The sequence below is a fragment of the Anastrepha ludens genome, chromosome 6 (assembly GCF_028408465.1).
Source record: "Anastrepha ludens isolate Willacy chromosome 6, idAnaLude1.1, whole genome shotgun sequence".
Classification (NCBI taxonomy): domain Eukaryota; kingdom Metazoa; phylum Arthropoda; class Insecta; order Diptera; family Tephritidae; genus Anastrepha; species Anastrepha ludens.
The window spans coordinates 16,927,791-16,939,777 of NC_071502.1; positions in this window are offsets into that span (position 1 = coordinate 16,927,791).

Genomic DNA, 11,987 nt, shown 5'->3' on the forward strand with positions numbered 1-11,987 from the left:
TCTCTTTTCCCTGACTTCAAAAATTTCAGTTCAATATTTATTGAAGTTTAAGTTCAGTTCGAGGAAAAAGTTCGAGGGGTTGTGGAGGGTCGGAATTTTTTCCGCAAGCACCCAGTCAGTGTTGCCTATTGCACTTAAGTCTATGAGATCGGATTTAAATGGATGGGAAAGTACAGATGACGCAAGGATTCATTATTCCTCGGCAAACTTTCTAGATTTTCTTAAGAATCTTACAAGTATGTCGAGGGAAAGTTACTGTAGCTCGTTCATTCTCAATGCATCCGACTCAAAAATGTACCATCTTAAACTGGCGAAAGCGGGAAGCGACAAAGAAAATACTCTGTACTATTTTCATCCTTGAAACAAGATGGCCACGCGGATCGTGGATGACGCTAATAGTGAGCGTATGTCGTACCCATGGAGTGGGTCCCATAATTCGTACTATCAGAACTCATAGCTTACTCCTCCTCCGCTGCTTGAGAAGGAACTTTCCTGCTATCCTGTCAGATCTTTTCGAGAAACACGTGCTGCACCAACGATTGTCATGAGATTTATTAGTGAGAGCCACATATACCCAAATATTCCGGTCTATTTGGTCCTAAAATTGGCTCCAGTTAAATTGGACACTCCAAGGAACAACAAAATGCAAATTCATCACCCAGTTTCTTGCCTTAACCACTATAGTGCCCCGTTACCCATATAAGTGCACGTGGTCAGCGGCAGCCAAACAGACGATACTTGACAAAGAAACGGACTCGTAAGTCGAAGTTTGACCAAAATGGTGGAAGAGGGTGGACAGGCTTCGAAATAAACAAAACTAGGGGGGTATTAAAGTACATGCAACTTTAGACGGACTGCTTGTGAAGAGTAACTGACGTAGAGCCTAGTGCTCAACCGCCTACTGACGATTTACTGAACGGTAGTACCGGGAGTGGATCGGTATATTGACGGTAGGAGGTTTGGTTCGGATTAAAGAGCGATATGGACGGGGTAAATGTCTTCGATGCTTTCTAAAAGGAATTCGATAAAATCTACTTTAATTTTATGTTTTTTTAATGCAATTCTTACTGATATTAAAAAATTATGTTTGTGAAATTTAACACAAAATTCAGTGAGATTGTGTGATGTGGGGGTGGTTCGAAAGACACTAAGATTTATGTATGTCACTATTTGTATATCTACATTTGTTTTTGTGTGTCGTATTTGGACCTGTAGTCGTACATGCATACACACAAACGTACATATGATGCACCGGGCTGCTGAAGATGATTTTCTGAGGCGTAAACTCTTTAGATCCGCCGGCTGCTACTGTTTTGGCAGCTTGCAATGCATTTGTATGAGGTGTGTGTAAACAAATCCTTAGTCTTGCCATAAATTTTGTGACAAAAATTTTGCACATCATACGGCTAGAACAAATTTGCAGAAAAAAATTCCGTTATTTTTGCTTTTGTTCAAATGCATTGTCTACTCGTAAATTATACTCAGTTTCGTGGCAAATTTCGCATGTTAATAGTGGAGTGGGGGGAGCTAAGGGAAATCGCATTGCAGTGATGGCATTACATAAATGTGGGAAGAGTGCAAGTGAAATTGATGAATTGCTGTAAAAACTTACTATATCGAGAATGTTTGTTTGCCGCACGAACAATCATTCGTCCTCGCGTGGTTCGAACCAGTGCAGCCATAAAAGCCGTTCGAGAAAGAATGCGCAGAAATTCCCTTATAAAGCAGAAAATCATGCCCACGGAAATGAATGTACCGACCACATCCATGTAAAAACTAATTAGAGATCATCTACACATGAAAGTCTTCCGTCTTCTCATCTTTTGACAACGCACTTGAAGAAAATTAGGCTCGGGAGATGCAAACAGCTACTTCGGTGGCACGCAGTTAAAGGCCATGAAATTATACTTTTCACAAATGAGAAAATCTTCACTGCTGAAGAAGTTTTTTATAAGCAAAACCACAAAATCTATGCTAAACCTTCCAAAGACGTAAAAAATACTGTTCCAAGGCTTCAGCGTGGCCACAATAGAAGAGCTTCCGTAATGGATTGGTGGGGAGTTTCTTGTAAAGTCATTACATCTCTTCATTTCTGCGAAAAAGTGGTTAAAACCGGAGCAAAAGTGTACCAGGAGGATGTCTAAAAAGCAGTATTCGCTATATTGGAAAGCGTTGGAGCTTCAGGCAAAATTGCGCTCCAGCCCATAAGGCTAAAATCATCCGGCAGTGTAACCGAAATTTGGAAAGTCTCAAACAATTTTTGGTTCGAGCAGCGACGTCAAATGGTGACCATTTCGAATGAGAATTTAAATTTTTTTTAAGGGTTTTCCAATAACAGGTGTTATTTTGAATAGCCCGCTATTTCGGTAGATGTCACTTTTGAAGCTGTCGTTTTTTGATACTTGACAAATAGAAACTGCGCCATTAATAAAAATGCACACCCTTAAACAACGCATTAAAATGATTAAAATTCATTATAAAAATGGTGAAAAATTGGCAGAGACAGTTCGTAAAACTCGAACAATTCATTACACCGTATTTTGGATAAAGATTTGGATCTTAAGGTTTATAAAATTCAGTTAACACAAGAACTCAAGCCGGCCGATCATCAACAACGTCGCGTATTTGCTGATTGGGTCGTTGAAATGCATAAAATGATCCGGAATTCCATTGAAAAACCATCTTGAGTGATGAGGCCCATTTCCACCTCGGTGGTTTCGTCAACAAGCAAAATTGTCGGATCTGCGGCTCAGAGAATCCAAGAGTTATTGTTGAAAAGCTTCTCTATCCTCAACGTCTGACTGTTTGGTGCAGTTTATGGTCTGGCGGAGTCATTGGACCTTACTTTTTCGAAAATGAAGCTGGAGCAACAGTTACGGTGAATGGATTGCACTATTGAGAGATGATTAACGATTTTTTATGGCCGGAATTGGATGGTATTGATCTGGACAACGTTTATTTTCAACAAGACTAAGTACATGCACACAAAATTGTTTCAGTAATAAAACACTTTGCTACGCCGATTGTAAAATAAAATGTTGCATTGTAAAAAATGGCGAAAAAGTCATCAATAGGCACAGGTTAAGACAATTAAAAAAAAAATTTAAACCTACTAAGCAATGCTTTGACTGTTCTTGGCTTATAAAATTATAATTTTTTAAATTTTTTTGTTCTTCGTACTTATTGAATCATTCAGTGACTACAAATTATAAAACAGCTTATTTGAAATGGCGAATTCGATCTTGACCTCGGACACTTTACCTTTACTTTTAACATTTATGGAATAGTGCAAATCATAGTCTTCTTTAGCTCATACTAGTTTATGGTCAATGATTGAATGATATGAATTATTCGTAGAAGTGTTTGGAGCGTGACTGATGAGTCATATTTGAGTCACTATTGCATTATGTGCTCGAACGGAAATATGTTAGGAAGGTTTCGGTACTCTCCAACATTCTTTACAACCTCCGTTTGATGTACTCCAGCTGGTATTTTGACTTTTTTCTGTAGAAATGGAGCTCAGTTCACAGGAATGTGCTGTTGACAGAACTTTTCCGTTCTATTTGTCAAACGATTACTCAAAATTTCTATTCAGTATAAAGCATTCGTCTGTGATGCGTTCTTTAATGCAATCGCTGCAGAAACAACCGACTTCACTGTGGTTGAGAGGAAGATGAGCGCTATTTCTAATAAATATTTGGTAATCATTGAACTTGAAAACTGGTAAGGTTTATAATAACCAATTAAATAGAAAAATAAAAAACCATTTTGAAAAATACGTATGTATGTGTCTGTCAATTGTGAGTCAAATGACGTGCTTTGATAGTACTATGGTAAATGTGCATATATATTATATATTATTATATATTGTATATGCATATTATGTGCATATGAATGTTTGCCACAATAACAGTTTTAATCTCAACCACACATTCAACCAATATTACTTTTTTAACATTTCTCCCATTAGCTTACTCGTTTCAGTTAACCTAATTAATAAATGAACCAATCTAATGTATGCACAAACACTAATTTATATTTACATAACAGAAACTAACAGCAATTGCATGCATTTACATACATACATATACCATATGTACATCTGCTCTCTTCAACACTCCCACAAGGATTTGAAAACCAAAAAAAAAAAAAACAATTAGTTAGACGCTTTCCAGAACAGTTAGCCACGTCGTACATACTCGTATGCACACCCCTTCGTGAAATTATGAGGTTAAATTATTGCAATATGTTTACTAATACCGTGAGAGAGAAAAGAGATTTGTGCTGGTGTGAGCTCGTCTTGTATTAGTTTGGTGCTGCGTAAATCTAAGTGTTGTTGGCAATTAGATGATGGGGTGGGTGGGCAACCAGCCAAGTCTTACATGTGTGTACCTGTAGAGCAATTTGTTGGAGCACGAAGGTGATGTGATGCAGATGACAATGACCTATCCGTTTCTGGCGAAGTGTGCGTGCATTTGGGGTTGTGAAGGTGTTGGGATAACGTTGTCATCCAATGAGAATGGAGCATAGAAAGCGCATGCTCCATGAGTCGACGACATCTTTCAGTTTGATGAGAGCGAGTGAAGCTGATTGTGAAATTTTTCGCACGTTATAAAATAAGTAAAAAGAAGCGCAACAATTATAAAAGTAGTATAGAGCAATTCAGCATCGGACATGTAACATCATAAATGATAAAAAAAGGTTTAATTTTTAAAAGTAACGTCTTCTTGTTAGGCACTGGAGAAGCCTGCACATCAAACGGTCGGCTCGCTGAAGGAGGTGTAATTATTTTGGTTCTTTCATTTGCAGGGGAATGCTATAGAATATTGTTATGTATGTATGTATGTGAATGCGAAGAGATGCGAGGCTGTAAATTAAATGGCCTAACGGTTGAATATTATTTTATGGGTCGTTGAATATTATTTGTATGATTTGTGTGTAACACTAATTTTAGCTGAGTGTTGCCACAATTTAAGAAAGTTACTTACTAAAAAAAAAAACTCATGCGTTGCGTGGGGATGAAGGCTGACATTTTGAAGAAAAATCTCTTTCACAAAAGTTTTTTTTTTTTTTTGATAGCGTTGCCACCTAAATTTATGGACAAAAATAGCAATTTATCACACATTTCAGTTGAATAATAATGCAGGTAATAGGAAATTGTATATATATAAAAGGAAATGTGTTTGAATAAGCTTTAATAAAAAAATTATGTTTAACTAACCTAAATTTTTTTGACATGAAGAAATTAACTCCAAAAATATAATAATTGTAAGAAGATATTTAAACACGCAAGCATATATACATATATATACGTGTCAGCCAACTTTCATTGATGGTGTTGCCACCTAATTAAGAAAAATGGAAATATTAAAAAACATTTCATTAGTGGTTAGAATATGGGTATGTGTTCAAAAGAATAAACAAAGCTTTAGTTAGAACTATTTGGCTAGGGCGTTGCCACCTAACACTTAAGACCAAAATAGTAAATAACTATACAGATGAATGAATTCTGTAATGAAGAAAGTTTAATTTTATCCCTGGTAATTAAGCTGAATATTTGCAATTTTCCTGGCTCAATTAACCAGTACAGTTTACACAGTAGTCGTTGTCAATCTTTTCACGAAGAAAAAGAAGACGATTTTTCTAAAATTTTAAAAGTTGAAAAATTAAGTTTATTACACTTCAAGCGGAAAGGAATTGTATACGAAGTGCCAAAATTTTATCATTTCGTTATGGCGAGGAATAGAAATGACGCAAAATATCTGCTATATTCACCACAATGACAGGGTTTGCTATAAAAAATTATACAACGAAGCCTTTTTCATCAGAAATGTTTTCGTGTACTTTCTTACTTGAAAAACTTGCTTTTTGTTAGTCATTCTCCCATTCTGTAGCTGACTTGAACTCACATGCAGGTTAAGGAAGATACAATAGTTGCCTACGAGATTTGAGAAAAACCAAAAATTTATTATTGTAAATTAAATTTAAATTTCTCCTATGAGAACGGCTGAGTTTTATATTATTTATAAATTTTTAAAGAAAAGGAAGAAAAAAAAAGAAAAAAACATTAATTTAATTAATTAACTAAGTTTTGAAAAGATTGAAAAATACTAAAAATTTATGAATTAATTAATAAATTTAATTTAATTTTTGAATGATTTAAGAAAAAAATTGAATTAAATTAAATTTTTAAAAACATAAAAAAAAAATTTATTTAAATTAAATTTTTCAAAAGATAAAAAAAAATTATTTAATACAATTTTTTTAAGGATTCAATATTCGAATAATATATTCAATTTAATTGAATTTCATTAAATTTTTAAAAAGATAAAAAAAAAAATAAAAAATTTATTTAACTAAATTTAAATTAAAATTTTAAAAAGATTTAAAAACATAAATGAACTTAATTCAAGTTAACTTTTGAAAAAGATAAAAAAAAAAAAAATGTGATTAAATTAAAGCAAAACACAAAAAAAAATTTAATTTAAGCAAAGTTAAAAAAGGGTTTGAAAAAAAAAAAAATTTATTTAATTAAACTTAATTTTGTTAAATTTTGAAAAAGATTAAAAAAAACAAAAGATTTGAACAAATTAATTTCAATTAAATTAGTAAAAAAATTAATTAATTTTAATTTTATTTTATTTTGGTTGGTTGGTTGGTTTAAGGGTGACCCCGCGTCGGAGTGCCTCATAGACCGCAAGTTGGGCCCATTGTGTTGCCCTAGAGCTCATTATATTATATGATTTCCCCACCTAACCGAAATTTTTATTGTAGATTTTGGTCAAAGATATTAATTCGTTGCGAGAATTTGATGAGAGATTCGATTTTCAGGTCCGAGAGTACTGAAAGATTGTCAATTGTTGGAGAGCCTAGAAGAGCGAGTCGACTTCTGGCTAGACCGGGACAACTGCACAGCAAATGTCTGCTCGATACTTCCTCATCTTCGTCCCCGCAGTATCTGCACAGGTCGTTTTGAGGAACCCCGAGTCGACGTGCATGAGTGCCCAAAAGGCAGTGGCCGGTGATAAGAGATATTATATGCCTTAGTTCGTGTTTCGAAAGACTTATAAGGGTTTTTGTCTGGATCAGATTGTAGGATGGCCAGATTTGTCTGGTCGTTATTTTGCTTTTTTAATTAAATTTCTGGTTTTAAAAATCGTTTTATTTTATTTATGTATTTGTTTTTCATTTTTATTTTATTATTTATTTGTATTTAATTAATGTTTTAAATTTGAATTGTTTTAATTAAATTTAAACAAAAAATCAAATTTTGTTAAAAAAAAAAACGAAAAATATATTAAATTTAATATCATTAAAATTTAAAAAAAATTTAATTTATTTATATTCTTAAAAAGATAAAAAAACATAAAAATTAAAAATAATAATTAAACTTAATTCAAATTAACTAGGACTATGAATAAGTTCGTGCGGTTTTTTTCGAAATTTGAAACTTTATTGACGTAAAATGGTTACAAATTTAATATTCAAAATACTGTCCATCGCTTACTACTACTTTTTCCCATCTTTCTGGCAATTCACGGATTCCCTTTGTGAAAAATTCGGTCGGTTTTGCCGCAATCCACGAATCGATCCATTTTTTGACTTCATCGTAATTACGGAAGTGCTGGTCAGCCAGGCCATGTTGCATCGATCGGAAGAGATAGTAATCGGATGGCGCAAGGTCTGGACTATACGGCGGGTGGGGTAGGACATCCCATTTGAGCGTTTCTAAGTATGTTTTGACCACTTGTGCAACATGTGGCCGAGCATTGTCATGTTGCAAAATAACTTTGTCGTGTCTATCGGCGTATTGCGGCCGTTTTTCTCGCAGTGCTCGGCTCAAACGCATCAATTGTCGTCGATAGACATCCCCCGTAATCGTTTCATTCGGTTTCAGTAGCTCATAATACACAACACCCAGCTGGTCCCACCAGATACACAGCATAACCTTCAGGCCATGAATATTCTGCGCCGACGTCGATGTTGCAGCATGGCCAGGGTATCCATACGTTGCCCGACGTTTTGGATTGTCGTAATGGACCCACTTTTTATCGCCAGTCACAATTCGATGCAAAAAACCCTTTCTTTTGTGCCGTTGAAGCAGTTGTTCGCATGCCATAAAACGGCGTTCAACGTCTCTTGGCTTCAATTCATACGGCACCCAATGGCCTACCTTTCGGATCATTCCCATGGCTTTTAAACGTTTGGAAATGGTTGATTGATCAACTCCCAAAGTTTTTGCAACCTCTTCTTGCGTTTGAGCCGGATCTTGATCGAGCAATTCCTCCAATTCGGTATCCATGAACTTTGGCGGCGCACCCTCGCGTTCTTCGTCTTCCAAGCCAAAATCACCACTTTTAAAGCGTGCAAACCACTTCTGGCACGTTCGCTCAGATAGAGCATGCTCACCATAAACTTCCACCGAGATACGATGACTTTCGGCTGCTTTTTTCTTCATATTAAAATAATGAAGAAGAATTCCCCGCAAAAACACATTATTTGGCACGAAATTCGACATTTTCAAGTGTGGTAAAAATATTGTTGTTTACGCTTCAAATAAAAAACTTATACTGACGTTTGTGCCTTACGACAGTAGCTCTCCAATGAATGTTTGGAAATGTGGATCGATGGAATAATAATCAAGTTACGCCATCTGTTGTAAAACCGCACGAACTTATTCATAGTCCTATTAAATGTGATTAAATTTAAAAAAAAAATTAAACAAAAAACAAAATTTTATTTAACTAAATTTTTAAAACGATTTGAATAAAGCAAAAAATGTATCAAATTAAATTTAATTTTATTAAGTTTTTAAAAAGATAAAAAAACAAAAGAATTAAAATAATTATTTCAAATTAAATTTGTAAATTTTTAATTGTTAAAAATATAAAAAAACAAAAGAATTAAAATTTTTTTTTCAAATTAAATTTTTAAAATAATAAAAAAAACCAACAAATTTTTTAATTTTAATTTTATTCTATTTTGCGTTTTTGATTATATTTCTGTTTTTAAAAGTATCTTTAATTTAGTTATTTTTTTTTATTTTATTAATTTTTTAAATTTGAATCAATGTAATTAATTTCTTAAATATTTGAAAAAAAAGAAATTTTGTTTGAAAAAAAACCGAAAAATATATTTAAATTTAATTTATTTTCATCAAAATTTTAAAAAGATTAAAAAAGAAACAAAATTTAATTGAGCTAAATTTTTAAAAAGATTGAAAAAAGACGAAGAATAAATTAAATTTAATTTTATTTTGCTTTGTGCATTAAATTTCAGTTTTTAAAAATCTTTTTATTTTATGTATTTAGCTTTGTTCATTTTATTGTTTTTATTAATTTTTATTTACTTAATTCTTTAGATTAGAATTAGTTAAATTAAATTTTTAAAAGGATTAAAAAAACCAAATTTTTTTTGAAAAAGAGGCAACGAAAAATATATTAAATTTAATTTAATTTCATTAAAATTTTAAAAAGATTTAAAAAAATTTAATTTAATTCAGTTTTTAAATATATTTATTACAAAAAATTAAACTTAATATAAACTAAGTTCAAAATAAATAAAAAAAAAATTAATTAAATCAAATTTTAAAATAGATACAATAAAAAAGCAAAAGAACTATTTAATATTAATTTTATTTTATTTTGCCTTTTTGATTATATTTCTGTTTTTAAAAATATTTTTATTTTAATTTTTTTTTTATTTTACTATTTTTTTTTTTTTTTTAATATTTTTATTTTATTATTTATTATTTTTGTTATTCAATTAATTTTTTAAATATGAATTAATTTAATTAATTAAAAAAACATTACAAAAAAAAAACAAATTTTGTTTGAAAAAAAAACGAAAAATATATTTTAATTTTTTCATTGAAATTTTGAAAAGATTAAAAAAGAAACAAAATTTAATTGAATTAAATTTTTAAAAAGATTAAAAACAAATAAAGAATAAATTAAATTTAATTTAGTTGTATTTTGCTTCATTTGTTTAAATTTCTGTTTTTAAAAATATTTTTATTTTATGTATTTTTTTAAATTTTATTATTTTTATTTTGTTATTTTTTTTATCTACCTAATTTTTCAAATTCTAGTTAGTTTAATTAAATTTTTAAAAAGATTAAAAAAGAAACAAATCTAGTTTGAAAAAAAAACAATGAAAAATACATTAAATTTAATTTACATAATTTCATTAAAATTTTGAAGAGATTAAAAAAACAAAATTTAGTTTAATTACAATAAGTTTTTAAAAATATTAAAAAAAATTAAACTTAATAGAAATTAAATAAAACAGAAAAAAATAAAAAAAGACAAAATTTAATGAAATTAAACTTTTAAAAAAGATTTAAAAAAATACTAAAATTTAATTTCATTTCATTAAAACTTTAAAAAGATTAAAAAGAAACAAAATTTTATTTAATTAAATTTTTAAACAGATTAACAAAAATTAAAATTAATTTAAATTAAATTGTTAAAAAGTAAAAAAAAAATTTAATGAAGTTGCATTTTTAAAAAGATTAATCCAAAAAAAAACATGTATTAAATTCAATTAAATTAAATTTTTATTTTGAAATTGTTAATTAAAACGTTATTTTATCATTAAACCCACGGTGATTCACACAAAATAAAAATATTTGAAGGCCACTAAAAGAGTTCAAATAAAATATTTATGAAAATCCTCTTTCTGCAGACTCAGCTAACCGCACTGTTAGTTTACTCATTAAAAGCTACCCCTTACTACTAAAATTTACATAATTCCCTACCACAACAATAGCCACAATACACAATTGCCGTAATCCAATACATAAACAATTCCTTGAAGAGTTTTAAACCGAAAGGGCACAGTCGAGAAATACACACAAAAACAATGCAGTTGTTGTTGTTGAGTACAATGCAGTGGATTCTCAGTTTTCAGAATTCCTGATTTTAGTGTCTGTGACGCCACTCTGTTAACCTACTGGAAGTGCGGCCGACTACAGAGACACCGCGCAAAATTCTAGTGAAAACCACAACCAATCTGCTCTTTGTATTAATTACAGACTTGACTAAAATCACTGAACTGCACTCGGATTATGAGCCTAGCATAGAATTTCAGTCCGTCACGTATTACGACTGCAAATAACTAAGTAACTCAGCTAAGCTTAACGCTGCTTTGCATTGCAACGCATTCACTTCCAGCTAAGAGTTGTTGTGGACATTTTGTGGTTCGCCACAGCGCGCCCGAATTCAGGCTGCAATCTTCTACCTACTAGTCGCAGCCGCATTCTTTCTTACTGGCCATTATGCTGCTAATAGCTGCTAATGATTTTAAATCGAATGTAGGCCGCCTTTGTTCTTAAGTAGTTTTTCTCAAATTTATGCCAAATCATTACTTTCGCGAGCGGATGCATAAGTATGTAAGCGAGGTACGAGTATTAATTGCGTTACTCCATTATGCAGCTGGCAGTTCCGCTCAGTGCCAACTCAACCAACGAGAAACGAATTAGATAAGACACACTCACACTCTCGCAGTGCATCTACGATATTTCTTCAACGCTTGCGTTCATTTTGAATGATTTGCATTTTTGGCCTTTGAAAGCCTATTTAGCTGGGCTCATCGACTTTTCTGTTGGCATTCGGCAGCGCGGCGCAATTTTGTAATTTTTTTTTTTGCTATGTTGAAAATTTAGGATGTCTAACGAGGTTAACGATAAGGAGGGTTGAATATCAAATTACCTCAATAGATATCAAGATGGCCGTAATCAGCCATTAAATTGCATTCTTATAATTTTACGAACGGCTCGAAGGTAATTTCTGTATGACGGAGTTTAAAAAGTAAAATTTCATAGGAGAACTAACACACAAAATGTTTATGAAGTAGTTGCAAATTGTGTAACCTCCTTTACTCCTGCAGCCTGATTCAAGAATGCATATTATTTATTTATTTTTTTTATTTTTTATTAACGATTATTATTCATTTTTTAGAAGAGCTGTACAGCGTCAAAATAATGT